Source organism: Atractosteus spatula, unplaced genomic scaffold (assembly GCF_055471065.1).
Source record: "Atractosteus spatula isolate fAtrSpa1 unplaced genomic scaffold, fAtrSpa1.hap1 Scaffold_56, whole genome shotgun sequence".
NCBI classification, from domain to species: Eukaryota; Metazoa; Chordata; class Actinopteri; order Semionotiformes; family Lepisosteidae; genus Atractosteus; species Atractosteus spatula.
The window spans coordinates 132472-160155 of record NW_028296886.1 but is presented as its reverse complement, the minus strand read 5'-3'; the positions used below and the strand labels follow the sequence as shown (position 1 = coordinate 160155).

Sequence of the window (27684 nt, the reverse complement as noted above, 5' to 3'; positions counted from 1 at the left end):
GCTGGAGTGTGCCACAGGGTTTTACGCTACCTTGTTCCAGGAGAAGGAGATCGACGCCAGCACCAAGGAGAGGCTCCTGGAGGGTGTTGAGAAGGCGGTGGACGATCCCGCCTCGCTGGTCGGGCCTGTGACGGGGGCGGAAATCAAGACAGCATTGTTTGGTTTGAAGAAGGGGACCGTCCCCGGAGTCGACGGCCTACCAGCGGAGTTCTACCGCACCTTCTGGGACCAGCTAGAGCCCTTTCTGGTGCAGGTCTTTAATGAGGCCCTGGGCAGCAATGAACTGGGCCTCTCTATGAAGACCGGCGTCGTGACCCTGATCTACAAGGGAGGAGACAAGGCGGACCTGGGAAACTGGAGGCCGATCCAGCTCCTGTGCACGGACTATAAGATCTTGGCCAGGGTGCTGGGCGGCCGTCTGAGAACGGTGATGCCGGAGCTGGTCGGGGCGGACCAGACATGTGGCGTGGCAGGCCGGAAGATCAGCTGGAACCTGCAGCTGATCCGGGACACCATCGCCTGGGTGGAGGACAGAGGCCTGCCGCTCATGCTGGTGAGCCTAGATCAGGCGAAGGCGTTCGACCGGGTCCACCATGAGACCCTGTGGGCACTCCTAAGGAGGAAGGGTCTGCCTGACGCTTTCGTCAGGTGGATCGAAGCGCTCTACAACGGCGCCACGTCCCGGGTAAGAGTCAACGGAGCAGTAGGGAGGAGGATTCCGGTAAGGTGTGGTGTGCGACAGGGATGTCCACTCTCGCCCCTGCTGTATGTCATCTTTCTTGAGCTGCTGCTGGATCCCTTACGGAAGGATCCCGGAGTGGAGGGAATTAAAGTGCCAGGTGGAGGTGGGCAGGAAGCTAAAACCGCGGCCTACGCGGATGACGTGACACTCTTCCTCAGTTCTGACAGGAGTCTGGGGAGAGTGTTGGACATCGTGGAGGCCTACTCCAGAGGCACCGGCGCCCAACTGAATCGCGCCAAGAGCCTGGTGAAGCTTTTTGGAACCTGGCCGTATGCACCGGAGATCACCGGAGGACTGAAAGAGACAGCCGGCCCGGTGAAAATCCTGGGGGTCCTATTTCACACCCTGGACCCCTCAGGGCTGAACTGGGAGGCCAGGTTCCGGAAGATCAGGCAGAAGCTGGGCCTTTGGCAGCATCGATCCCTGACATGGATAGGGAAGGCGCTGGTGCTGAAGGTGGAGATCCTGCCCTTGCTTCTCCACCTGGCAGTAGTGTACCCCCTACCTAAAAGGAAAAGGAAGGAACTGGTAAGAACAGTCTTTGCATTCGTTTGGGGCCACTCATACGAACGGATTCGCCGGATAGACATGTGCAGACCTACCATGGAAGGAGGCAGAGGGATCCCAAACTTCCCAGTGAAGTTGGACTGTGTTTTCGTTGCCAACCTGTGCGTCATCCTGCACGGAAACCCGCCCCACCTGTGTGGCCGGTTCGTGAGCCTCTGGCTGGCAGCGAGCATGAGACACCTGGCCGCATGGAGCAACACGACCCCGAAGGCCGAGCGGCTCCCACTGCACTACCGACACGCAGTGCAGTGGCTGAGGGCACATCCAGAGGTACGGGACAAAGACATCGCGCTGAGCCATAGGAAGATGTACCAGGTGGTCACAGCACTGGACAGGCCAGCGCTCCTGGGTGTGCCCAGTGACATCTGGCAGCAGGCCCAGCCAAAGGGCCTGGATAACAGACTAAAGGACCTGAACTGGCTCGGCGTGTGGGGTCGAATGGCGGTCAGGGCCGTCATGTGCTCGCATGGCTTGTCAAAGAAGAGCCAGTGCCCGAGGCACGGCTGCACAGGGGAAGAAACAGTAAATCATGTCTTTTGGGAGTGCGGGTTCGTGCAGAGGGTGTGGAAGTCCAGCCAGCACCTCTACGCACAGGTAGGCCTGGGGTCCCTCCTGACTCTGAACACGGTGATGAAGGGCGTGGCTGGTTCCCGAAAATGGAATGCGGCGTTTCTCCTGTGGCTCCTGATCAGCCTGACCAAGCTCCACGTGTGGGACGCGAGGTCAGAGCTGGTCAAACACGGCGTGGAGAGGTCAGTGCCGGCCATCTTGAGGAGAGTCAAGAGGGACGTCTCACGGAAGATCCGGTGGGACGTCCTCCGATGGGGATTCGCCGCAGCACGCGAAAGATGGAAGGACTTGATCACATGGGTGTAAAGGTGGAGGGTAGAGTAAACTTTTGAAAGCACTGTTTTTTACTGATTTCTAATAAAACATAAAAAAAAAAAAAAAAAAAATCTGTTCTTATCAGTTTAATATCTGATACGTCCCCCATCGGGGGACCACATATTAAACGGATTTTTGGAACAGGGAGCTGGATCAGGAGCTTGCTCCGTCCTCTCCACGCATCGGCCCGGTATTGCAGCGCCTCCGGGAACGGTGCACTACCTTCTCTCAGCGGTGAAAAGACAGACGTAGCTAGCAAGCAAGCGAGGTGGACCGGAGCTCCTTCCTCTCCGGTCTCGTCTCTCGTCCATCCGTGTGTCTCTGTGCCTCTGTGTCTCTCTCTCCCCCTCCCCGTTCCCGTGCTCCCTCGGTGCGCTTTCCCGCGCCTCGACTCTCTCGGCCAGCAGGCCGGCCCCCTTTTCGGCTCCCGTGCGTTTTCCCTCCAAAAAACTTAGTTTTTTCCTCCTTTTCCCTGGGAGGCAGGCGTGGCTTGTGTGTGTGTGTGTGTGTGTGTGTGTGTGTGTGTGTGTGTCCCCGTCCTTGCAGGCGGGCCCCTTTCGACAGCCGGGCGTTTTCCCTCCAAAAAACTTAGTATATACACCTTTTCTTTCTTTTTTTTCCGCAGGCAGGCAGGCAGGCAGGCAGGCAGGCGTGTGTGTGTGCGCGCGCGTCCCCGTCCCTCCCGAGAGAGAGAGCTGCCCCTTGCCTCTGCCCGCAGGTGCTGGCGGTCCGCTTTCGCTTGCAGCTGGTTGGGCACAGCTGCTGCCGGTGGGAGGGGCCTAAGCTAAGGAGGCCGGGCGGCTGGCGCCCCCCGCGGCTGCGGTCGTTGTCGGGCCGTTGACAGAAGATCAAAGAGCAGGGCCCCCGCCCGGGACTGGCAGGAAGGCAGGCAGGCAAGAGAGAGGGGGAGCAGAGTCCGGCGGCAGGCCTCTGGCTGCAGGGAGGCCGGCAGCTGCGCGGGTCCCGGGCTCCAGAGGAGAGTCGGCCTGCGCCACTGTGCGCCAGCGGAACGCCCGCGCGTCGGTCCGCGCCTTTGGGGGTATCGCTTCTCGGCCTTTTGGCTAAGATCAAGTGTAGTATCTGTTCTTATCAGTTTAATATCTGATACGTCCCCCATCGGGGGACCACATATTAAACGGATTTTTGGAACAGGGAGCTGGATCAGGAGCTTGCTCCGTCCTCTCCACGCATCGGCCCGGTATTGCAGCGCCTCCGGGAACGGTGCACTACCTTCTCTCAGCGGTGAAAAGACAGACGTAGCTAGCAAGCAAGCGAGGTGGACCGGAGCTCCTTCCTCTCCGGTCTCGTCTCTCGTCCATCCGTGTGTCTCTGTGCCTCTGTGTCTCTCTCTCCCCCTCCCCGTTCCCGTGCTCCCTCGGTGCGCTTTCCCGCGCCTCGACTCTCTCGGCCAGCAGGCCGGCCCCCTTTTCGGCTCCCGTGCGTTTTCCCTCCAAAAAACTTAGTTTTTTCCTCCTTTTCCCTGGGAGGCAGGCGTGGCTTGTGTGTGTGTGTGTGTGTGTGTGTGTGTGTGTGTGTGTGTCCCCGTCCTTGCAGGCGGGCCCCTTTCGACAGCCGGGCGTTTTCCCTCCAAAAAACTTAGTATATACACCTTTTCTTTCTTTTTTTTCCGCAGGCAGGCAGGCAGGCAGGCAGGCAGGCGTGTGTGTGTGCGCGCGCGTCCCCGTCCCTCCCGAGAGAGAGAGCTGCCCCTTGCCTCTGCCCGCAGGTGCTGGCGGTCCGCTTTCGCTTGCAGCTGGTTGGGCACAGCTGCTGCCGGTGGGAGGGGCCTAAGCTAAGGAGGCCGGGCGGCTGGCGCCCCCCGCGGCTGCGGTCGTTGTCGGGCCGTTGACAGAAGATCAAAGAGCAGGGCCCCCGCCCGGGACTGGCAGGAAGGCAGGCAGGCAAGAGAGAGGGGGAGCAGAGTCCGGCGGCAGGCCTCTGGCTGCAGGGAGGCCGGCAGCTGCGCGGGTCCCGGGCTCCAGAGGAGAGTCGGCCTGCGCCACTGTGCGCCAGCGGAACGCCCGCGCGTCGGTCCGCGCCTTTGGGGGTATCGCTTCTCGGCCTTTTGGCTAAGATCAAGTGTAGTATCTGTTCTTATCAGTTTAATATCTGATACGTCCCCCATCGGGGGACCACATATTAAACGGATTTTTGGAACAGGGAGCTGGATCAGGAGCTTGCTCCGTCCTCTCCACGCATCGGCCCGGTATTGCAGCGCCTCCGGGAACGGTGCACTACCTTCTCTCAGCGGTGAAAAGACAGACGTAGCTAGCAAGCAAGCGAGGTGGACCGGAGCTCCTTCCTCTCCGGTCTCGTCTCTCGTCCATCCGTGTGTCTCTGTGCCTCTGTGTCTCTCTCTCCCCCTCCCCGTTCCCGTGCTCCCTCGGTGCGCTTTCCCGCGCCTCGACTCTCTCGGCCAGCAGGCCGGCCCCCTTTTCGGCTCCCGTGCGTTTTCCCTCCAAAAAACTTAGTTTTTTCCTCCTTTTCCCTGGGAGGCAGGCGTGGCTTGTGTGTGTGTGTGTGTGTGTGTGTGTGTGTGTGTGTGTGTCCCCGTCCTTGCAGGCGGGCCCCTTTCGACAGCCGGGCGTTTTCCCTCCAAAAAACTTAGTATATACACCTTTTCTTTCTTTTTTTTCCGCAGGCAGGCAGGCAGGCAGGCAGGCAGGCAGGCAGGCAGGCGTGTGTGTGTGCGCGCGCGTCCCCGTCCCTCCCGAGAGAGAGAGCTGCCCCTTGCCTCTGCCCGCAGGTGCTGGCGGTCCGCTTTCGCTTGCAGCTGGTTGGGCACAGCTGCTGCCGGTGGGAGGGGCCTAAGCTAAGGAGGCCGGGCGGCTGGCGCCCCCCGCGGCTGCGGTCGTTGTCGGGCCGTTGACAGAAGATCAAAGAGCAGGGCCCCCGCCCGGGACTGGCAGGAAGGCAGGCAGGCAAGAGAGAGGGGGAGCAGAGTCCGGCGGCAGGCCTCTGGCTGCAGGGAGGCCGGCAGCTGCGCGGGTCCCGGGCTCCAGAGGAGAGTCGGCCTGCGCCACTGTGCGCCAGCGGAACGCCCGCGCGTCGGTCCGCGCCTTTGGGGGTATCGCTTCTCGGCCTTTTGGCTAAGATCAAGGTTTAAGCCGGCAAGCCCGCAATTCCGAGGTCTTAGTCCAGGGGGTCGGGAAGGCGAGGAGAGGCCGGATGGATTGGATGGATTGAAGCAGGATCGTGGAGCGTGGAGCTGAGGATCTGATGCAGTGCTGACGAGGAGAATCGGTGTGCGGAGAAAGAACGAGACGGCGACGACGACGGCGGTTTACCTGGACGGAGTGTTGAGAGCGTTGGCTGGAGTTGGCTGGAGCAATGGCTGGGCGTTTTGGACTGAGGAAGGAGCGGAGGAAGAACTCTATCCGTTTCTTACTCCAACGACGAGGAGAACTGGGAATCTGGAAAAGAGATGAGTTTAAGGATTTGATTTTGAAGCAGTGTTTGGGTTTAAAAATGTCTGAGGTTTTTTGTTTGCAGGATTTTTGTGATAAGGGTATTTTTGACGTGACATTGGTTTCCGAGACTTTGGTACGTGATGTATGGGAGAAGATGCAAGCACGGAAAGGAGAGGCTCCTTTGAGCCTCTTCAGATTTGAACCTTGGTTTGCGGACAATGTGCAGCGTTTGACAGTCTTTGTGCCGGACCCTTTTGTGTCGGAGGAAGACATTGCTGGTTTTTTGCAGAAGTACGGGATTTTACACGGACCGGGGAAGAAAGAACTGGATTGGGAAGGGGTTTGGACTGGAAAGCGGACTTATTGGATAAGCCTGTTCCGGGATATGCGTTTTGCGGATGGGTTGTCGCATCCGCCCGGGTATTTCAGAATAGGGTCGGAAATGGGGTCCCTGGTTTATCCAGGTCAACCCATAACATGTAGAAGGTGTTGGGGTATGGGACATTATGCGAGAGAGTGTGAATGTAAGGTTTGTGCTCAATGTGGATTGCAGACTCACATGGAAAAGGATTGTGTGCGATGTTTTTTCTGTGGGGAATATGGGCATAGTTATAGAGCTTGTGGGGAGAGAAAGGGAAGTTCCGAGTTTATGGACCAGAAGACAGAGTGTAATGCCTCGTTGAGTGAGGAAGGGAGTGAAGTAGGACAGGATAGTGGGAGTAGTGTGGAGGGTGGAGTTGTAATGAGTGAGAGAGAGGTAAAAGGTGTGGAAAGCTTTCGGAGTGCGAGTGTTGTTAGAGAGCGTTGGGCTAAGGAAGTGTGTACGGAAATAAGGGAGAATGGGGAGCAAAGGAAAAATAATGCGAGTGAGAGTGGTCAGTATGCTGAGACGGTAAAGATAGACGCAACGGCGAAGTTGAGTGGGGATGTTGCGGTAGTAAAGAAGCGGAGGAAGAAAGTTGTAGAGAATGGGAAAGGTGTGGTGGGCAGATTGGAAGAAAGGGAAGCGAGTGGAGAAGGATAGCGTAAAGGAATAAGAGTGAGGAAGAGGTGATTTGCGTAAAGGGTGGGATTATGGAAATGAGATTGTGTGGGTTGTGGGGATGAAGGTTTTTGGCAGGTTAAAACGTGTAAGAGGTATAGGGTTGGGATTTTGGGTTTTAAGTTTGAATAGTAATGTTTTGTTTGCAAAAAGACAATGTTTGGTTTGTGACAAGTTTTCAGTATGTTATGTTACCATGACTTGTTGTACGGGTATGTTATTCTGGGTTGGGTATGTATTGTTTTATGTTTATTAGAATTCAGTACGTGGTACTTGTAACTTTGGTTGAAATTTATGTGAATGTGATAATGGATTTGAGATTTGGGTATGATATTTGGGGTTTTTTTGGTTATAATGAGTTTTGATTTACGACCTTTGTATTTTGCAATAAAAAAAAAAAAAAAAAAAATCTGTTCTTATCAGTTTAATATCTGATACGTCCCCCATCGGGGGACCACATATTAAACGGATTTTTGGAACAGGGAGCTGGATCAGGAGCTTGCTCCGTCCTCTCCACGCATCGGCCCGGTATTGCAGCGCCTCCGGGAACGGTGCACTACCTTCTCTCAGCGGTGAAAAGACAGACGTAGCTAGCAAGCAAGCGAGGTGGACCGGAGCTCCTTCCTCTCCGGTCTCGTCTCTCGTCCATCTGTGTGTCTCTGTGTCTCTCTCTCTCCCCCTCCCCGTTCCCGTGCTCCCTCCGTGCACTTTCCCGCGCCTCGACTCTCTCGGCAAGCAGGCCGGCCCCCTTTTCGGCTCCCGTGCGTTTTCCCTCCAAAAAACTTAGTTTTTTCCTCCTTTTCCCTGGGAGGCAGGCGTGGCTTGTGTGTGTGTGTGTGTGTGTGTGTGTGTGTGTGTGTGTGTGTCCCCGTCCTTGCAGGCGGGCCCCTTTCGACAGCCGGGCGTTTTCCCTCCAAAAAACTTAGTATATACACCTTTTCTTTCTTTTTTTTCCGCAGGCAGGCAGGCAGGCAGGCAGGCAGGCGTGTGTGTGTGCGCGCGCGTCCCCGTCCCTCCCGAGAGAGAGAGCTGCCCCTTGCCTCTGCCCGCAGGTGCTGGCGGTCCGCTTTCGCTTGCAGCTGGTTGGGCACAGCTGCTGCCGGTGGGAGGGGCCTAAGCTAAGGAGGCCGGGCGGCTGGCGCCCCCCGCGGCTGCGGTCGTTGTCGGGCCGTTGACAGAAGATCAAAGAGCAGGGCCCCCGCCCGGGACTGGCAGGAAGGCAGGCAGGCAAGAGAGAGGGGGAGCAGAGTCCGGCGGCAGGCCTCTGGCTGCAGGGAGGCCGGCAGCTGCGCGGGTCCCGGGCTCCAGAGGAGAGTCGGCCTGCGCCACTGTGCGCCAGCGGAACGCCCGCGCGTCGGTCCGCGCCTTTGGGGGTATCGCTTCTCGGCCTTTTGGCCAAGTTCCGACGATACGTGGCATGACCGCGGTCCGAGGACTTGTCAAAAGGTGAAGACGACGAAGGCGAGGAGGAGAAGGAGAAGACGACGAACGGCGGAACCAGACCAGACCAGACGGGCGGATCCTTACCACCAGAAGACCGGAGCAGACGTCCACCAAAGGTCACCACGGGTAGTCGCCCTGGGTTGAGCCCAGGGGGCGAAGTGGGGCCTCCAAGATGACGGCGGTCGGCGGTGGTGAGCGGGCCCGCGGTCCGGCGGCTGTGCACCCTCTGTCCCGTGAGGGGCTGATGCGGTGCACAGTGCGCTTTGTGGTGAAGGATGCGGAGAGGAAGAAGGACTGGATGAACCGTGAGCGGTTCGAACGAGTGGTCCTGATGAAGGCTTTGGGGATCGAGTTGAAGGACATCGATTGTTTGCAAGACTTCCCGGTTCGAGGGATTTACGACCTGTCTCTCGCGAGCGACGAACTTTGTGAGAAGGCTTGGGAGAGAGTGTGCGAGGGAAAGGAGGTGGCTCCACTTAATGAGTTCCTGATAGAGCCGTTGTTCGCCAGGGAACTCAGGACTTTGACAATTCATTTGTTTAACCACCGGGTACCAGAAAGGGACATAATTACCTTTTTATCCAGGTTCGTGGATGTCCAGGGAGAAGGCCAGAAAGATTTAGACGTCCTCAGAGTGTGGACTGGTAAGAGGCGCTATACGGTGAGGCTGAGACCTAAGCCGTCTGAGGGCGAGGGTGTGGTTCACCCCCCGGCTTATTTTTCAATAGGGCCTAATAGGGGTTACCTCTTTTACCCGGGCCAACCTGTGACATGTAAGAAATGTTTTCAGAGAGGACATGTGGCTATGAACTGTCCCGGTGGTGTGTGTCGAAAGTGTAAGGCCACAACTCATGACACAAAGGATTGCACCAAGGTTTTGACATGTGACCTATGTGGGGCAGAAGGCCATGTTTACAGGGTCTGTCCGAGGAAGAGCCGGAGTTTTGCTGATGTGGTGCGGACCTCGGCGGAGGGCTCGAGGGGAGACGAGACCAGACCACCGCAGAAGGCTGCGACCACCCAGAGGCCCTGTGCAGACGTAAGAGAGGACAGAGGCGATAGACCAGAGGAGCCAGCAACGGCGACCGAGGTACCTGAAGAGGCGCGTCCGGGGACCTCATCATGGGCCGAACAGGTGGAGGAGGCAGAATCGGGGTCGCCGGAGTGGTCCATCCAGCCGAGCAGGGCCACAAAGAGGAAGTCGGCGGCTGAAAAGAGAAGAATGAGGGCTGACGAGTGCTTGTTTGAGACGGTGACCAATCGTTTCCAGGTCCTAGATTCCGAGGAGGACTCGGAAACCAGCGACGTCGAGGTCCAGAAGGTAGAAGATGGAGAGAGTGGACAGAGAAGGCCGAGACGTAAAAAGGCGATTGCTGTAAAGAGGGCGAGGGGGGAGGGTAAGAAAGGGGGTAGGAAGGAGGAAGGGGTGGAGGAGGGTGTAGAGGGGGAAGGGGAAGGGGAAGGGGGCAGGGAAGGGGGGGGTGGGGAGGAAGGGGAACAGAGGGAGGGGGGTGAAGAGCTGGGTGAGGAGGCTGACCCCTTGGAAGCCTCCGCCGCGGTTAGTACGCTCGATGACCCCATACCCCCGGGCCAAGGGGACATAGTGGTGGAACAGGAAGATTCTGTTTTGGAGACCTCAGAACAGTCCGGGAAAGACGGCGGTACCCACCTTCTGACCTCCGATGATCCTGGGGTAAGTCCATCATCCCTGGGGGAGGGGTCCCCGCAGGTTCCAAGTGGGATGGAGAATGTCCTTAGCCCTATCGGAATACAAAGTGACTTTAGTTTGGGAGACGGGTTACAGCTGCGGACTCCTTTTGATCCAACATGAGTCGCACAGTATGTACGGTTAACGCCAGAGGGCTTAAAAATCATGTTAAGCGGATTGGCGTCTTTAAATATTTAGAAGCGCGCCAATTCGGCTTTTGTTTCCTGCAGGAGGTACATTTAGGCACGAGAGGTGATATTGCCACCTTTAAGAGAGATTGGGTTAAAGGGGAGTCTTGGTGGAGCGTAGGGGGAGTGCACTCGTCTGGAATTGGGATCCTTTGTGGAACCCCGAATTTCACGGCTAACGATGTCAATATCATAGTCCCGGGAAGGCTTATGGTCGTAGATGGTGTATGGGACGGACTGCAGGTCCGTCTGATAGCTGTCTACGGGCCTGCCGAAAGGCGGCTCCAGGCGGCGTTTTTAAGAGATCTTGAGCCACATCTGTTTACTAATAGGGTGGTGGTGATGGGAGGGGATTTTAATATGGATGTGTGTGACGTGAGTGGTGCGAGTGTGGGTAGTTTTAAGGAATTAATATCACGGTTTTATTTAAAGGACGGTCATAAAGATCTCAGTCAGAGAGGGAGAATGCACACATGGAGTAACGGAAGGGGTGTTTTTAGAAGACTGGATTATATCTTCACCACCCTGCGTGGGTTGACACAGGCGGCACAGGTTACCCCGGTTTGGTTTTCAGATCATCTGTTGCTGTCGGTTGATCTGATACCAGATGGTATGGACCCTAAATCAAATTACTGGAAGCTGAACACGAAAGTGTTATTGGAAGCCGATTATCAGAGCATGATAGTTGCGCTTTTGGAACGCTTCCAGTTACAGAGGGGGAGGTACCCGACAGCGGTTCTTTGGTGGGAGGCCTGTAAAAGGGCTATCTCCAAAGCTTCTATTTCCTACTGTTGCCAAAAGAAAGTAGCAGAGAGAAGAGAGCTTGAGAGATTGCAGCAGGAACTTGAAGATCTGTATGTGGCTTCCAACCAGGGCGGTGCTTTTGATATGGCAAAAGTTTCAGAGCTCAAGCTCAGGCTGAAAGAACTTTGGTTAGAGCGAGCGAAGGATTTTTTGTTTAGGCTTAAGGGCACCCTGATGGAGGGCGAGGAGAAGTGCTCAGCTCAGTTCTTCGGCTCGGTCCGAGCCAGACAGAAGAAGACTCTCTTTGAGGGTCTGAGGAGAGAAGATGGGTCCATTGTCAGAGATATAGAAGGCATGGTGAGGTGTGCAACTAATTTTTACAGGTTTTTATTTTCAGAGAAACCAGTGGATGCGAGCTTGTGGGATGAGTGGTTGGTGGGTTTCGACAGGAAGACGGTTGGTGTGGAAGGTGTGTGTGGGGATCTAACACTGACGGAGATAGGAGAAGCCATTGGTGGCCTGCGAAAAGGTACTACCCCTGGGATTGACGGGCTTCCTACAGATTTTTATGTCACCTTCCGGGACAGGTTACTACCGGTGCTGTTGGAGGTCTATAATGAAGTCCTGAAGGAGGGTGAGTTAGGAAGAACGATGAGGACTGGTATCATGTCTCTGGTTTATAAGAAAGGGGATAAAGAAGATCTGGAGAACTGGAGGCCGATCCAATTACTCTGCACCGATTATAAGATCTTGGCCAGAGTATTGGGGAGACGGCTGAGGAAGGTGATGCCGGATCTGGTGAGTAGGGATCAAACCTGCAGTGTGGAGGGCAGAAACGTAAAGTGGAACCTGCAGTTGATCAGAGACGTGATAGAATGGGTGGAAGACAGGAACCTTGAGATGATGCTTGTGAACCTTGATCAGAACAAGGCTTTCGATCGGGTACATCACACTTTCCTTTGGGAGGTGATGAACAGAGTGGGGTTGGACGAAGGCTTCATTAGATGGATCAAGGTTTTGTATAACAATGTCATCTCAAGGGTATGCATTAATGGTAAGCTAGGCATGGGTATTCCAGTCAGGTGCGGGGTGAGGCAAGGATGCCCTCTGTCCCCCTTATTGTACGTGCTCTACATAGAACCCTTTCTACATCTGATTCGAGGTGATCCCCGGGTGGAAGGGGTGGTGGTCCCGGGGAGTGGGGGAGCACAGGCAAAAATAGCTGCCTATGCGGACGATATTTCGTTGTTTCTTACCACTGACAGCAGCCTTTCACAAGTGCTACAGATAGTAGAGAGACAGACCAGAGGGACAGGTGCTTTTTTGAACACGTCAAAATGTACTGTTAAATATTTTGGCAAGTGGAAAGAACGACAAGATGTGGCGGGTGGTCTTACCTTGGTGACGGGGCCGGTGAAGATTCTGGGAGTTCTCTACCATACACAGGACTCGGCCAGGATCAATTGGGACCTGAGGATGGGGAAGGTTAAGCAAAAGATGGGCCTGTGGTTGAATAGGTCGCTGACATACACGGGGAAAGTGCTAGTTTTAAAGGTGGACGTACTGCCACTGCTGCTTCACTTGGCCTGCGTGTTCCCCCTGCCTGCTCGGCTCCGCCGAGACCTGGTGAGGGCGGTCTTCCACTTCGTTTGGAGTGGAACGCATGAGTATATAAGGAGGGCGGACATGTGCAGGCCAGTGGAGGGGGGTGGTAGGGCTGTTCCGGACTTCCCGTTGAAGTTAGACACTATTTTCATTGCAAATCTGTGTAAAACCCTATACGAAGACCCGGATCACCTCTGTGTTTGTTTTATTCGTTTGTGGTTCGCAGCTACGATGAAACACCTGGTAGTGTGGACGAACACAACGCCGAAGGCACAAAAGCTGCCTTGGCATTATAGGCATGCTGTGGTGTGGCTCCAGAAACATCCGGAGTTCAGGAAGGGCTTGGGTTCAACGGACCATAGGCAAATGTATAGGGTTATTATGGAGAAGGGGGAACCTGCGGTCGTGGGGGTGTCGGAGGAGGAGTGGAGGCAGATCCAGCCGGTGGGTCTAGAACACAGACTCAAGGACCTCAACTGGCGGTTGCTCTGGAACAGGTTGCCCGTGAGGGACACGCTCCACAGGCATGGATTGTCCAGGCAGGACAAGTGCCCGCATCCCGACTGTTCTGAGGTGGAGACCCTACTACATGTATTCTGGGGTTGTGTTTTCGCCCAAAGGGTGTGGGGTCACTGCGAGGAGCTCTTGCAGAAAGTCGCCCTTGATTTTGTTTTAACGAGCCGGGTGGTGATTCGAGGAATAAAGGGAGCGAGGAAATGGAATACAGAATTTTTGTTATGGTTTATACTAAGTTTAGTTAAGTTTTATATATGGGCAGCTAGGAAGGAGCTGGTGGAGCACGGCGGTAGTGTTACAGCCGTGTCGGTATTTCGTAAAGTCAAAAACGATGTCAGCAGACGTGTCCGGTGGGACATCCTGCGGTGGGGTTTTGCAGCGGCAAAAGAAAGGTGGAAGGGGTTAATTTCTTTGGGGTGTTGAATTGTTTTTCTGTGTATGGTTTTGTTTCTGTATTTCTTGGTTTTATAATAATAATGGAAATGTTGGGGATGGAGGAGGGATTAATTTTGCATACTGGGCGGGATTATGGTAATGTAAGGAATTTGTGTAAATATTTTCGGTGACTGTGTTTTGGAGGTTTTCTGTTTGAACTCATATGAATATTGTCTTATTTATACTTTTTGGCTTTCTGATTTTTGATTTTGACTGTGGAGTGTAATATCATATGGGGTGTTGCTATTGTTCCAAGGGGGGGCTGATTTGTTCTTTTTGTTTGAATGGTGGAAATGTTGTTGTTGTCTTACCTTGGTGTGTTGTAGTTTGTTATTTTTGTAATAAAAACATAAAAAAAAAAAAATCTGTTCTTATCAGTTTAATATCTGATACGTCCCCCATCGGGGGACCACATATTAAACGGATTTTTGGAACAGGGAGCTGGATCAGGAGCTTGCTCCGTCCTCTCCACGCATCGGCCCGGTATTGCAGCGCCTCCGGGAACGGTGCACTACCTTCTCTCAGCGGTGAAAAGACAGACGTAGCTAGCAAGCAAGCGAGGTGGACCGGAGCTCCTTCCTCTCCGGTCTCGTCTCTCGTCCATCCGTGTGTCTCTGTGCCTCTGTGTCTCTCTCTCCCCCTCCCCGTTCCCGTGCTCCCTCGGTGCGCTTTCCCGCGCCTCGACTCTCTCGGCCAGCAGGCCGGCCCCCTTTTCGGCTCCCGTGCGTTTTCCCTCCAAAAAACTTAGTTTTTTCCTCCTTTTCCCTGGGAGGCAGGCGTGGCTTGTGTGTGTGTGTGTGTGTGTGTGTGTGTGTGTGTGTGTGTCCCCGTCCTTGCAGGCGGGCCCCTTTCGACAGCCGGGCGTTTTCCCTCCAAAAAACTTAGTATATACACCTTTTCTTTCTTTTTTTTCCGCAGGCAGGCAGGCAGGCAGGCAGGCGTGTGTGTGTGCGCGCGCGTCCCCGTCCCTCCCGAGAGAGAGAGCTGCCCCTTGCCTCTGCCCGCAGGTGCTGGCGGTCCGCTTTCGCTTGCAGCTGGTTGGGCACAGCTGCTGCCGGTGGGAGGGGCCTAAGCTAAGGAGGCCGGGCGGCTGGCGCCCCCCGCGGCTGCGGTCGTTGTCGGGCCGTTGACAGAAGATCAAAGAGCAGGGCCCCCGCCCGGGACTGGCAGGAAGGCAGGCAGGCAAGAGAGAGGGGGAGCAGAGTCCGGCGGCAGGCCTCTGGCTGCAGGGAGGCCGGCAGCTGCGCGGGTCCCGGGCTCCAGAGGAGAGTCGGCCTGCGCCACTGTGCGCCAGCGGAACGCCCGCGCGTCGGTCCGCGCCTTTGGGGGTATCGCTTCTCGGCCTTTTGGCTAAGATCAAGTGTAGTATCTGTTCTTATCAGTTTAATATCTGATACGTCCCCCATCGGGGGACCACATATTAAACGGATTTTTGGAACAGGGAGCTGGATCAGGAGCTTGCTCCGTCCTCTCCACGCATCGGCCCGGTATTGCAGCGCCTCCGGGAACGGTGCACTACCTTCTCTCAGCGGTGAAAAGACAGACGTAGCTAGCAAGCAAGCGAGGTGGACCGGAGCTCCTTCCTCTCCGGTCTCGTCTCTCGTCCATCCGTGTGTCTCTGTGCCTCTGTGTCTCTCTCTCCCCCTCCCCGTTCCCGTGCTCCCTCGGTGCGCTTTCCCGCGCCTCGACTCTCTCGGCCAGCAGGCCGGCCCCCTTTTCGGCTCCCGTGCGTTTTCCCTCCAAAAAACTTAGTTTTTTCCTCCTTTTCCCTGGGAGGCAGGCGTGGCTTGTGTGTGTGTGTGTGTGTGTGTGTGTGTGTGTGTGTGTGTCCCCGTCCTTGCAGGCGGGCCCCTTTCGACAGCCGGGCGTTTTCCCTCCAAAAAACTTAGTATATACACCTTTTCTTTCTTTTTTTTCCGCAGGCAGGCAGGCAGGCAGGCAGGCGTGTGTGTGTGCGCGCGCGTCCCCGTCCCTCCCGAGAGAGAGAGCTGCCCCTTGCCTCTGCCCGCAGGTGCTGGCGGTCCGCTTTCGCTTGCAGCTGGTTGGGCACAGCTGCTGCCGGTGGGAGGGGCCTAAGCTAAGGAGGCCGGGCGGCTGGCGCCCCCCGCGGCTGCGGTCGTTGTCGGGCCGTTGACAGAAGATCAAAGAGCAGGGCCCCCGCCCGGGACTGGCAGGAAGGCAGGCAGGCAAGAGAGAGGGGGAGCAGAGTCCGGCGGCAGGCCTCTGGCTGCAGGGAGGCCGGCAGCTGCGCGGGTCCCGGGCTCCAGAGGAGAGTCGGCCTGCGCCACTGTGCGCCAGCGGAACGCCCGCGCGTCGGTCCGCGCCTTTGGGGGTATCGCTTCTCGGCCTTTTGGCTAAGATCTGAAGATACGTGGCATGACCGCGGTCTGAGGACTTAGCTGGGAGACCGAGAGAGCAGCGGCGGAGAGGAGAGAGGAGAGCATCGGCGGCGGCGGCAGCGGCGGCGGACGATTTCTACAACCCACCAGATGGAGCGGCGGAGCGGAGAGGACGGAGGGATGGAGCCGGCTCCTGAAGGCGCTTTTGATACGGCAGGGAGGACCCTGGCCGGAGAAGACCGTGGAAGAACTGGAAAAGGACCTGCGAAGGAGGGAGGAAGAAGTTATGCAGCAGCTGCGGCTTCATCTAGAAGTTCGGCGGGAAGACCACTAGAGGGCGCTGGCAGTCGTGAAGGTCAGTTGAGACACACAATTAGGTTTGTGCAGAAGGAAGAAGCTGGAGAAAGAGTTTTGAGGGACAGAGAAATTTTTGGGGATGATATCATTCGTGGTGTCTTTGGTCTGAGTCCCACTGATGTGTATTGTTTTCAAGATTTTTTGGGGAAAAAGACCTATGACCTGTTCTTGACCAGCAGAGCGGTTTGCCAAAAAGTCTGGGAGACAGCCAAAACTAAAAAAGAGGAGAAGCCATTATGTGATTATATTGTGGAACCTTTGTTTATAAGAGAAAACAGACCTCTGATTGTCCAGATGTTTAATCCCTATGTGCCCGAAGAAGACATTGAGGTATTTCTGAAGCGTTTTGTGGACTTAACAGCCAAAGGAACCAAAATAATGGACAGAAATAGGTATTGGACAGGGAAGATTAGGTTTTTTGCCCGTTTGAGGACTGCCAGCACTCAAGAAGACGGTTTTTTGCATCCCCCTGCGATGTTTTTTATTGGAGCGAATCGTGGATACCTCAGTTACCCGGGACAACCACTGACATGCAGGAGGTGTGGAGGTGAGGGACATTTCGCAGCTAATTGCAGGGAGCTGATGTGCAAACGCTGCGGGAAAACGGGACATCTGGGAGCAGACTGCAAGGCGACAAAGACATGCAACCTGTGCGGGGAGAATGGCCATTTGTATAAGGACTGCCCTCTGAGCCATATCTCGGTAAGCAGGGAGGCAGCAGGGGGCGTGTCTGGGGTTGCTGGGCCTTCTTTGTCCCTTTCTGTTTCAGGTACAGAGAAGGGAGAGGAGGCGACTGGAGTGTCAGAAGAAACAGAGGAGGATACAGGGAGAGAAGCAGCAGACGGGGGGAGGCAGAAATCGGTGGAAGATCGGGAGCTAGAGAGCAGAAGTCCCACCCCGGATCCAGAGGTAGACGCGGAAGATGGTTCAGCAACAGTAGAGGACATTGCTGCTCGGACGGCCAAAAACCTTGAGGCCATGCAGGACATAATGAGCAACATTGAGCAAACCATAGGGGTCAGAGAAGAGGTGGAACGAACTGGTGGAACTGCAAAAAGGAAATTAGAAATGGGAGGAAGTAGCGAGGAGGTCTCAACCCCTGAGGTGGTTGCTGACACGGCTCCTCAGACAAGTATGGAACCTGAAAAACAGACAGAAAGTTTTTTGGGCCACAGTAAACGACCCTGTGGCTTAGTTGGACTGATAGTGGCTGCGACAGAGGACTTTCTGTCTGAGCAGAAAATAAATGAGGAGGGGCAGATTGATTTTACATCTGTCCCAAATTTGGTTAAATTAGTACAAGAGGGCGTGGTCTTTGAAGTAGAGGGCAAAAACCTAATTAGGATCACAAGTAGGGAACAGAAGTCCGCTATGGCTGCGCAGCAGGTTCTGGTGGACCTAATTAAGGATAGGGAGGCCCAAAAGGCTGGGGATTTAGCTAGGAAAGACCGCCAGCGGAGGTATGAGGAGTTACGCCGGAAGGTGTGGCAGACAGGAAGCCTCTGGAGGCTTGATATCGAGACCACCAGTGCTTTCCTTAAGCAAACTACATGGTACAGGGAGGGGGTGAGATACCCGAAAGGGTTTGAGAAAATTAAGGACATCCTCAGGCAGTTCAGCAGTGTTAAGATCACTTTTGATCATAGTGGAAGGGAAGTGCTGGGGATGAGCCTTGAAGGTAAAAAGAAGGAGGACGTGATTAGATGCGGATCAGAATTACAGGCATATATCAAAGAGGGTGAGGGGAGAGCCCAAAAAGCCTGGACTTAACCCTTTTTTTCAATGAGCAGCATCTTGACAATTAATGTGCGAGGGCTGCGTGATAGGGCTAAGAGAGTGGCTGTTTTTGAATATATCAGAGATTTGAAACCGACTGTGTGTTTTTTACAGGAGGTACATATCAAGGATGAAAGAGATAAGGAGACGCTGTCCGCCTTGTGGGACCGTGGCCCCTCAAGGTGGAGCATTGGAAAGGTAAACTCTACCGGGGTAGGGATCCTGTTCGGGAACCCTCAAACGGAATGCGGAGAGGTGAGGGTGAGTGAGCCGGGAAGGTTGTTGTGTGTGGATGCGAGGGTCAACGGGATAGACGGTAGGTTTGTGTGTGTGTATGCTCCAGCTGCAATTAGGGAAAGGAGGGATTTCTTGACTAATTTGGGTCCTTTATGTGTGACAAACAAGGCTGTAGTGATTGGCGGGGATTTTAATATTGATATTGATAATGAGAAGGATGGGGATGCCCGAAAGGTAAAGAATATTTTGAGAATGTACAGTTTGAAGGACAGTCATAAAATGAGTATCCCACCCCAAGTGGGATGTACCTGGAGCAACACGAGGGGTGTGTGCAGAAAACTAGACTATGTTTTCGTATCTAGCACAATCAAGGTGGGAACCGTTAAAGTCACTCCAGTTTGGTTCTCTGACCATTGTGTTGTGAATGTTGGGATAGTGGATTTTGGAATTAATTTTGGAAGAGGGGTCTGGAGATTAAATTGTTCGGTTCTGGAAGAAACGAAGTACATAAAGAAGATGGAAAGGTTTTTAACAAGGTTTCTGAATAAAAGACCGGACGACAGATCTCTAGTAGAGATCTGGGAAGAAGCCAAGATGGTGATAGGAAAGATCTCCAGGAAATACTGTAGGGAGAGGAGGAAGGAGGAGAAGGAGGAATTAGAGAATCTCGAGAGAGATTTGGAGAAAGCCTATAACAGTGGAAATGGTACAGCGCCCTCTAGTGAGAAAAAAGTTACAACTCTTGTCAAACAGATAAAGGAGTATTATGAGAAGAGGGCAAGAGATTTTCTGTTCAGAGCGAGGGTGGAGTTTCTAGAAAAATATGAGACATGTTCTACCTTTTTCTTTAACAAGATTCGAAAGAGGCAGGAGAAGAGAGTATTACAAGCTGTCTCTGACTCTGGTGGTGGACAGATTACAGATCAAGAGGGAATGCTGCGAGAAGTATCTAGTTTTTATGGGAACCTTTTTTCAGAAAAGGTAAGTGAAAGGGAAGCAGCGGGAGCGATACTTCAGAACTTGCAGACAACCCTGTCAGAAGAACAGAAAGCTGATTTGGAAAAACCTTTTGAACTGCTTGAGCTGGAAGAGGCGATGAAGTCTCTGAAAAGGGGGAAGGTGCCGGGGGTCGATGGAATTCCAGTAGAGTTCTATGGCACTTTCTGGAGAATTTTAGGCCCTTTTCTTTTGGAACTAATAAAAGAGATTTTTAGCAAGGAACGTATGGGTAAGTCCATGAGGGAAGGCATTTTAACCCTGATTTTTAAGAAAGGAGACCGTACGTCCTTGAAAAACTGGAGGCCCCTAACGCTTTTATGCGCTGATTATAAGATAATGGCAAAAGCGCTTGTCTATCGTGTAGCTCAGGTGATGCCGAGCATAATAGGCAAGGACCAGACTAGTGGAGTGAAAGGGAGGTCGGGAAAATGGACCCTGCAGTTATTAAGGGATGCTGTATCATGGGCTGAACAGAGGAAGGTTCCTCTATTATTAGCCAACTTAGATCTGGAGAAGGCTTTTGACAGGGTCTCGCACAAATTCTTATGGCTGGTTTTGGAGAACTTAGGTTTTGGACCAACGGTGATCAGCTGGATCAGAACCCTATACAACGACGTGGGGAGCAGAGCGGCAGTGAATGGTTGGATAGGAGATTTTATCAACCAGAAAGCCGGAGTGAGGCAAGGTTGCCCTCTCTCGCCTTTGTTATTTGCGATCTACATAGAGCCTTTCGCATGTGCAATTAGAAGAGAGGACAAAATAGATGGCTTGATCTTGCCTGGGAGCGGAGGCGAAAGAGTTAAATTAACCATGTATGCAGATGATGTAACTTTATTAGCAGGCACAACATCTAGTTTGACCTTCGCTTTGGATGTTTTTAAAGTCTTTGCGAGAGCATCGGGCGCCTGTCTAAATGCAGAGAAAAGTACGGTGAAGGCTTTTGGTTCTAGCGAGATATCACAGCAGTGGGCCAGTGGTTTTAGATTATGTACAGGACCCATCAAGATCTTGGGTCTTGACTTTTTACGGAGGGGATCGGGGCAATGCAACTGGGCCTCTAGAATCAAGGAAGTCAGAAGGAAGCTGGGATTATGGAGCAAGTTAAAGCTGACCCTAGTTGGGAAGGTTTTAATCTTGAAAGTCGACATTTTACCGCTTTTAGTATATTTGGTATACGTGTACCCACTGCCGGCAAGGTACAGACGCCTTTTAGTTGGTGAGGTGTTTCGTTTTATATGGGGAGGGAAATACGAATACATTAAAAGAGTGGATATGGTTCGACAAATAGAACAGGGTGGCAGAGAAGTCCCTGACTTTCCAATGAAGTTGGACTGTATCTATGTGTCTAACCTGTGTGTTGCTTTGAACTCACCTGTGAATCATGCTTATCAGTATTTTGTGAGATTTTGGCTGGCGCAGCATATGAGAATGGTGGTGACATGGTCGAACGCTGTGCCGCACGGGGGAGACCTCCCCTGGTATTATAAACATGCAACAGGGTGGATGAGGAAATATTGGGACAAGGGGGACGCCTCGATATTACTGAAACACAGATGTCTATACCAGCAAATAATAGAGACAACCAAGGTTCCGGCAGAGCGGAGAGGAAAAGAAGCTGTGTGGTCCCGAATCCAGCCACGGGGTTTGGACCATAAGTTTATTGATCTTAATTGGAGAATTGTGTGGGGAAGATTGCCGGTTAGAGAAGTGCTCTATAAGCACAAATTGACAAGGTCTGCAACATGTCCAAGAGAGGGATGTAAGAGCCCTGAGACAATTAAACATGCTTTAATGGAGTGTGGTTTTGCACAAAAAGTTTGGAAGAAATGTAATCGCTTCTTCAGGCTGTTGGACGAATCTTTTAGTATCTCAATGGCAGTAGTGCTGTATGGAATAAAGGGGGGGGGCAAAGTGGGCAGCGTCAACTTTTTACTATGGTTGATAATAAGTATGATTAAAGCAGAGATGTGGACGGCTCGGGACATTCTGATTAAAAAGGGGAAAGTAATAACGGTGCACAGCGTCTATCAGAAAGTACTACATGAAATAAAATGCCGAATAAAAAGAGATACACAGAGGTGGGGATATCACGCTGCCCGGGAGAGGTGGAAGGGTTTAGTTTTGTTGTAAGAATATGTATGTAATTTTGTGTTGAACCCTGTTTTTCTGTTTCAATGATGTACGATGGTAATGTTTAATGTCTTGGACTCTGTTTATGTATTTTTGATGTAAGTTTTATACTTTTGTAATAAAAAAAAAAAAAAAAAAAAAAAAAAATCTGTTCTTATCAGTTTAATATCTGATACGTCCCCCATCGGGGGACCACATATTAAACGGATTTTTGGAACAGGGAGCTGGATCAGGAGCTTGCTCCGTCCTCTCCACGCATCGGCCCGGTATTGCAGCGCCTCCGGGAACGGTGCACTACCTTCTCTCAGCGGTGAAAAGACAGACGTAGCTAGCAAGCAAGCGAGGTGGACCGGAGCTCCTTCCTCTCCGGTCTCGTCTCTCGTCCATCCGTGTGTCTCTGTGCCTCTGTGTCTCTCTCTCCCCCTCCCCGTTCCCGTGCTCCCTCGGTGCGCTTTCCCGCGCCTCGACTCTCTCGGCCAGCAGGCCGGCCCCCTTTTCGGCTCCCGTGCGTTTTCCCTCCAAAAAACTTAGTTTTTTCCTCCTTTTCCCTGGGAGGCAGGCGTGGCTTGTGTGTGTGTGTGTGTGTGTGTGTGTGTGTGTGTGTGTGTCCCCGTCCTTGCAGGCGGGCCCCTTTCGACAGCCGGGCGTTTTCCCTCCAAAAAACTTAGTATATACACCTTTTCTTTCTTTTTTTTCCGCAGGCAGGCAGGCAGGCAGGCAGGCAGGCGTGTGTGTGTGCGCGCGCGTCCCCGTCCCTCCCGAGAGAGAGAGCTGCCCCTTGCCTCTGCCCGCAGGTGCTGGCGGTCCGCTTTCGCTTGCAGCTGGTTGGGCACAGCTGCTGCCGGTGGGAGGGGCCTAAGCTAAGGAGGCCGGGCGGCTGGCGCCCCCCGCGGCTGCGGTCGTTGTCGGGCCGTTGACAGAAGATCAAAGAGCAGGGCCCCCGCCCGGGACTGGCAGGAAGGCAGGCAGGCAAGAGAGAGGGGGAGCAGAGTCCGGCGGCAGGCCTCTGGCTGCAGGGAGGCCGGCAGCTGCGCGGGTCCCGGGCTCCAGAGGAGAGTCGGCCTGCGCCACTGTGCGCCAGCGGAACGCCCGCGCGTCGGTCCGCGCCTTTGGGGGTATCGCTTCTCGGCCTTTTGGCTAAGATCAAGTGTAGTATCTGTTCTTATCAGTTTAATATCTGATACGTCCCCCATCGGGGGACCACATATTAAACGGATTTTTGGAACAGGGAGCTGGATCAGGAGCTTGCTCCGTCCTCTCCACGCATCGGCCCGGTATTGCAGCGCCTCCGGGAACGGTGCACTACCTTCTCTCAGCGGTGAAAAGACAGACGTAGCTAGCAAGCAAGCGAGGTGGACCGGAGCTCCTTCCTCTCCGGTCTCGTCTCTCGTCCATCCGTGTGTCTCTGTGCCTCTGTGTCTCTCTCTCCCCCTCCCCGTTCCCGTGCTCCCTCGGTGCGCTTTCCCGCGCCTCGACTCTCTCGGCCAGCAGGCCGGCCCCCTTTTCGGCTCCCGTGCGTTTTCCCTCCAAAAAACTTAGTTTTTTCCTCCTTTTCCCTGGGAGGCAGGCGTGGCTTGTGTGTGTGTGTGTGTGTGTGTGTGTGTGTGTGTGTGTGTGTCCCCGTCCTTGCAGGCGGGCCCCTTTCGACAGCCGGGCGTTTTCCCTCCAAAAAACTTAGTATATACACCTTTTCTTTCTTTTTTTTCCGCAGGCAGGCAGGCAGGCAGGCAGGCAGGCGTGTGTGTGTGCGCGCGCGTCCCCGTCCCTCCCGAGAGAGAGAGCTGCCCCTTGCCTCTGCCCGCAGGTGCTGGCGGTCCGCTTTCGCTTGCAGCTGGTTGGGCACAGCTGCTGCCGGTGGGAGGGGCCTAAGCTAAGGAGGCCGGGCGGCTGGCGCCCCCCGCGGCTGCGGTCGTTGTCGGGCCGTTGACAGAAGATCAAAGAGCAGGGCCCCCGCCCGGGACTGGCAGGAAGGCAGGCAGGCAAGAGAGAGGGGGAGCAGAGTCCGGCGGCAGGCCTCTGGCTGCAGGGAGGCCGGCAGCTGCGCGGGTCCCGGGCTCCAGAGGAGAGTCGGCCTGCGCCACTGTGCGCCAGCGGAACGCCCGCGCGTCGGTCCGCGCCTTTGGGGGTATCGCTTCTCGGCCTTTTGGCTAAGATCAAGTGTAGTATCTGTTCTTATCAGTTTAATATCTGATACGTCCCCCATCGGGGGACCACATATTAAACGGATTTTTGGAACAGGGAGCTGGATCAGGAGCTTGCTCCGTCCTCTCCACGCATCGGCCCGGTATTGCAGCGCCTCCGGGAACGGTGCACTACCTTCTCTCAGCGGTGAAAAGACAGACGTAGCTAGCAAGCAAGCGAGGTGGACCGGAGCTCCTTCCTCTCCGGTCTCGTCTCTCGTCCATCCGTGTGTCTCTGTGCCTCTGTGTCTCTCTCTCCCCCTCCCCGTTCCCGTGCTCCCTCGGTGCGCTTTCCCGCGCCTCGACTCTCTCGGCCAGCAGGCCGGCCCCCTTTTCGGCTCCCGTGCGTTTTCCCTCCAAAAAACTTAGTTTTTTCCTCCTTTTCCCTGGGAGGCAGGCGTGGCTTGTGTGTGTGTGTGTGTGTGTGTGTGTGTGTGTGTGTGTGTCCCCGTCCTTGCAGGCGGGCCCCTTTCGACAGCCGGGCGTTTTCCCTCCAAAAAACTTAGTATATACACCTTTTCTTTCTTTTTTTTCCGCAGGCAGGCAGGCAGGCAGGCAGGCAGGCGTGTGTGTGTGCGCGCGCGTCCCCGTCCCTCCCGAGAGAGAGAGCTGCCCCTTGCCTCTGCCCGCAGGTGCTGGCGGTCCGCTTTCGCTTGCAGCTGGTTGGGCACAGCTGCTGCCGGTGGGAGGGGCCTAAGCTAAGGAGGCCGGGCGGCTGGCGCCCCCCGCGGCTGCGGTCGTTGTCGGGCCGTTGACAGAAGATCAAAGAGCAGGGCCCCCGCCCGGGACTGGCAGGAAGGCAGGCAGGCAAGAGAGAGGGGGAGCAGAGTCCGGCGGCAGGCCTCTGGCTGCAGGGAGGCCGGCAGCTGCGCGGGTCCCGGGCTCCAGAGGAGAGTCGGCCTGCGCCACTGTGCGCCAGCGGAACGCCCGCGCGTCGGTCCGCGCCTTTGGGGGTATCGCTTCTCGGCCTTTTGGCTAAGATCAAGGTTTAAGCCGGCAAGCCCGCAATTCCAAGGTCTTAGTCAGAGGGTCGGGAAGGCGGCGGGAGGACTGGAAGGAGCGACGCAACAGGAGAAGGATTGGCTGGAGCGGCGGAGTGTTGGGCTGGAGTTTGGAGGACCGAGGCGGCGGAGGCGACGAGCGGAATTGCTGGCCAGTGGATGCGAACTGGAGACGGTGGCGGAGCGTTCCTGTGACTTGGAAGTGCGGTTCGGATCGGTGGCTGGAGATGGAGGCGGGTCATCCTTGGGCGAGGAAGGAGCAGCGGAAGGATTCCATCCGTTTCACCTTGCGGGACCGAGGAGAACCCAAGACTTGGACTAGAGATAAGTTCAAGACCTTTGTTTTGAAAAGGGTTCTGGATGTGCAGCTGTCGGACATTTTATGTTTACAGGATTACTGCGATCGGGGGATTTTTGAGTTAACTTTGATTTCGAGTGAACTTTGTTTTGACTTATGGAAGAGGATTTCAGAGAGAAAGGGAGAGGCTCCGTTGAGCCTTTTCCGTGCAAGTCCTATGTTTGCTGGAGGGTTACGGAAGATGACGGTTTTTGTTTTTGATCCATTTGTTCCAGAAGAGGACATTGATGTTTTTTTGAATAGTTTTGTGTTGTTGCAGGGGAAGGGGGAGAGGGAACGAGATTCTGAGGGGGTTTGGACGGGCAAGCGGGTTTATTGGATGAGGTTACGGTTTGGGGGTATGGAAGATGGGGGGGTGTTGCATCCCCCTGCGTTTTTTGAGATCGGGACAGAGAGGGGATACCTGGTTTATCCAGGGCAGCCCCTTGCATGTAGGAAATGTGGGGTTTTAGGTCACTATGCTGCAAAATGTGGGATGGTGGTGTGTAGTCGGTGTAAGGAACGGGGACATGTGACGAAGGATTGCAAGAAAGAGGTCCGATGTTTCTCATGTGGGGATATAGGCCATGCATATAAAAACTGTGTGGGGAGAAGGAGGGTTAGGGCTGAACAGGATAGGTTAGACGAAAAGGAAAGGGTAGTTGACGGGACAGGAGTGTTGAATAACATGAACTGTGTGCAAGTGGAGGAGGTGGGGAGGATGTGTGAAGGAGAGTGTGGGGGGGGATTGAGGGGAAACGAAGAGGGAGGAATAGGTGTAGATGTTAATGGTGTGGGGGAAGAGAGTAAATTGAATGAAGAGTCAGGTGTAGAGGAAACAGTAGGGGGCAGTGTTGTCAAGGAATCAGACAAGAAGGGTGGGGATGAGAGGGTGGTGAGGGGTACTTGTGAGCTGGTGGTGGAGGTGAAGGAGGGTGCACAAGCCACGACACCGGCGGTACAGGATGTAGGGAAGACGAGTACGGGTAAGGAGGCTAGTGTGGTTAGGGACCTAGATAAGGAGGGTGTGGGAGGGGGCACTGTGGGAGTTAAGGGTAAACACGTGGAGGTGCTGACGGACGGTGTGCAAGTGGAGATGTTGGAAGGAGATGTTGTGGAAAGTATGGAAGTTGAAGGATGTGTGGGGGGTGCGGGCGAGAATGTTGAAAAGGGAAAAGGGAAAAACGAGGAAGAGGTGGTATCCAGAGATGGAGAGATTAGGGAGGCAGGTACGGAAACCGTACAAATGGAGAGGAGCGTGCGGGCAGAGGAGGTGAGAGGAGCAGTTACAACGGCAGGTGTGACAGGAAGAAGTAGCAGTACCGAAGAGGGAAGAAGGCATACCGGGGAGCTTACAGACAGCGACGTGGAGAGAGAGTTTGCAGAATGTGTGACACAATATAAAAGAGAATGGGAGAAGGAAGGGTACATCGATGTACCGTTGCCGGGTGTCCAGTGGGGCTTTTTACCTGCAGAGAGGGTGCCAGAAGTGGAATTAAATGAGGAGAACTTTCCACCCTTGGGGTCCGCAGGGGCCGGGGGGGGGAGGAAAGGTATGAGGACGGGACTAGCTGCAGTAGAGGGTATTGGGAAAGATGAGAGCAAGGGTGGGCATGTAAGTGGAAGAGGGCGTATAGCGGGACAACAACCGGGGAAGGAGAGCAATGTCTGCAAAGAGTGGAAGAAGGTTGACTTAAACCAGGAGTGGCAGAAACAGATAAAGGTTAAACAGAAGACATGTTTGGCCACAGTGCAAGAAGTGGAACGGAAGTTTCCAGGGTGCTGCATAGAACTTGTGAAGGAAGGGGATACTCCGGGTGGGTTTCGAATAGGTGGGGAGACGAGGGAGGAATGTAAACTGATTAGCAAGATGTTGTATGGAGCATTATGCAAAAGCTTGAAGATGTGAATAATGGGTTTTGTGGGTTTATGTGGTTTGAGTATGGGAATAATTTAGATTTAGGGGAGTGATTAATTTGTATACAGGGCGGGGTTATGCTAATGACTGGTTGATTTAAGTTTGGTGTATTTGTGATTTGGGTTTGATATTTGGGGTTTTCTGGTTATACCGAGTTTGGATTTATGGATTTTTGTATTTTGTAATAAAAAAAAAAAAAAAAAAATCTGTTCTTATCAGTTTAATATCTGATACGTCCCCCATCGGGGGACCACATATTAAACGGATTTTTGGAACAGGGAGCTGGATCAGGAGCTTGCTCCGTCCTCTCCACGCATCGGCCCGGTATTGCAGCGCCTCCGGGAACGGTGCACTACCTTCTCTCAGCGGTGAAAAGACAGACGTAGCTAGCAAGCAAGCGAGGTGGACCGGAGCTCCTTCCTCTCCGGTCTCGTCTCTCGTCCATCCGTGTGTCTCTGTGCCTCTGTGTCTCTCTCTCCCCCTCCCCGTTCCCGTGCTCCCTCGGTGCGCTTTCCCGCGCCTCGACTCTCTCGGCCAGCAGGCCGGCCCCCTTTTCGGCTCCCGTGCGTTTTCCCTCCAAAAAACTTAGTTTTTTCCTCCTTTTCCCTGGGAGGCAGGCGTGGCTTGTGTGTGTGTGTGTGTGTGTGTGTGTGTGTGTGTGTGTGTCCCCGTCCTTGCAGGCGGGCCCCTTTCGACAGCCGGGCGTTTTCCCTCCAAAAAACTTAGTATATACACCTTTTCTTTCTTTTTTTTCCGCAGGCAGGCAGGCAGGCAGGCAGGCGTGTGTGTGTGCGCGCGCGTCCCCGTCCCTCCCGAGAGAGAGAGCTGCCCCTTGCCTCTGCCCGCAGGTGCTGGCGGTCCGCTTTCGCTTGCAGCTGGTTGGGCACAGCTGCTGCCGGTGGGAGGGGCCTAAGCTAAGGAGGCCGGGCGGCTGGCGCCCCCCGCGGCTGCGGTCGTTGTCGGGCCGTTGACAGAAGATCAAAGAGCAGGGCCCCCGCCCGGGACTGGCAGGAAGGCAGGCAGGCAAGAGAGAGGGGGAGCAGAGTCCGGCGGCAGGCCTCTGGCTGCAGGGAGGCCGGCAGCTGCGCGGGTCCCGGGCTCCAGAGGAGAGTCGGCCTGCGCCAC

At 54.5% G+C, this 27684-nt stretch overlaps 9 non-coding genes and 1 pseudogene across 9 annotated transcripts; all 10 read left to right on the top strand.

The window, feature by feature from the left end:
- The first annotated feature begins 2215 nt into the window (after positions 1–2215).
- Positions 2216–2418, top strand: LOC148806253 (U2 spliceosomal RNA; annotated as a pseudogene).
- Positions 2419–3235: 817 nt separating this feature from the next.
- On the top strand, positions 3236–3426 carry LOC148806252 (U2 spliceosomal RNA). Its single transcript, XR_016089664.1, has one exon. It is a non-coding gene; the product is annotated as a U2 spliceosomal RNA (small nuclear RNA).
- An 817-nt stretch (positions 3427–4243) lies between these two features.
- On the top strand, positions 4244–4434 carry LOC148806251 (U2 spliceosomal RNA). Its single transcript, XR_016089663.1, has one exon. It is a non-coding gene; the product is annotated as a U2 spliceosomal RNA (small nuclear RNA).
- A 2580-nt stretch (positions 4435–7014) lies between these two features.
- On the top strand, positions 7015–7208 carry LOC148806250 (U2 spliceosomal RNA). The gene has a single exon (XR_016089690.1). It is a non-coding gene; the product is annotated as a U2 spliceosomal RNA (small nuclear RNA).
- Positions 7209–13611: 6403 nt separating this feature from the next.
- LOC148806249 (U2 spliceosomal RNA) lies at positions 13612–13802 on the top strand. Its single transcript, XR_016089684.1, has one exon. It is a non-coding gene; the product is annotated as a U2 spliceosomal RNA (small nuclear RNA).
- An 813-nt stretch (positions 13803–14615) lies between these two features.
- On the top strand, positions 14616–14806 carry LOC148806248 (U2 spliceosomal RNA). Its single transcript, XR_016089662.1, has one exon. It is a non-coding gene; the product is annotated as a U2 spliceosomal RNA (small nuclear RNA).
- Positions 14807–21230: 6424 nt separating this feature from the next.
- LOC148806247 (U2 spliceosomal RNA) lies at positions 21231–21423 on the top strand. Its single transcript, XR_016089689.1, has one exon. It is a non-coding gene; the product is annotated as a U2 spliceosomal RNA (small nuclear RNA).
- An 817-nt stretch (positions 21424–22240) lies between these two features.
- Positions 22241–22431, top strand: LOC148806246 (U2 spliceosomal RNA). The gene has a single exon (XR_016089661.1). It is a non-coding gene; the product is annotated as a U2 spliceosomal RNA (small nuclear RNA).
- An 819-nt stretch (positions 22432–23250) lies between these two features.
- LOC148806245 (U2 spliceosomal RNA) lies at positions 23251–23441 on the top strand. Its single transcript, XR_016089660.1, has one exon. It is a non-coding gene; the product is annotated as a U2 spliceosomal RNA (small nuclear RNA).
- A 3282-nt stretch (positions 23442–26723) lies between these two features.
- Positions 26724–26917, top strand: LOC148806244 (U2 spliceosomal RNA). Its single transcript, XR_016089676.1, has one exon. It is a non-coding gene; the product is annotated as a U2 spliceosomal RNA (small nuclear RNA).
- The last annotated feature ends 767 nt before the right edge of the window (positions 26918–27684 follow it).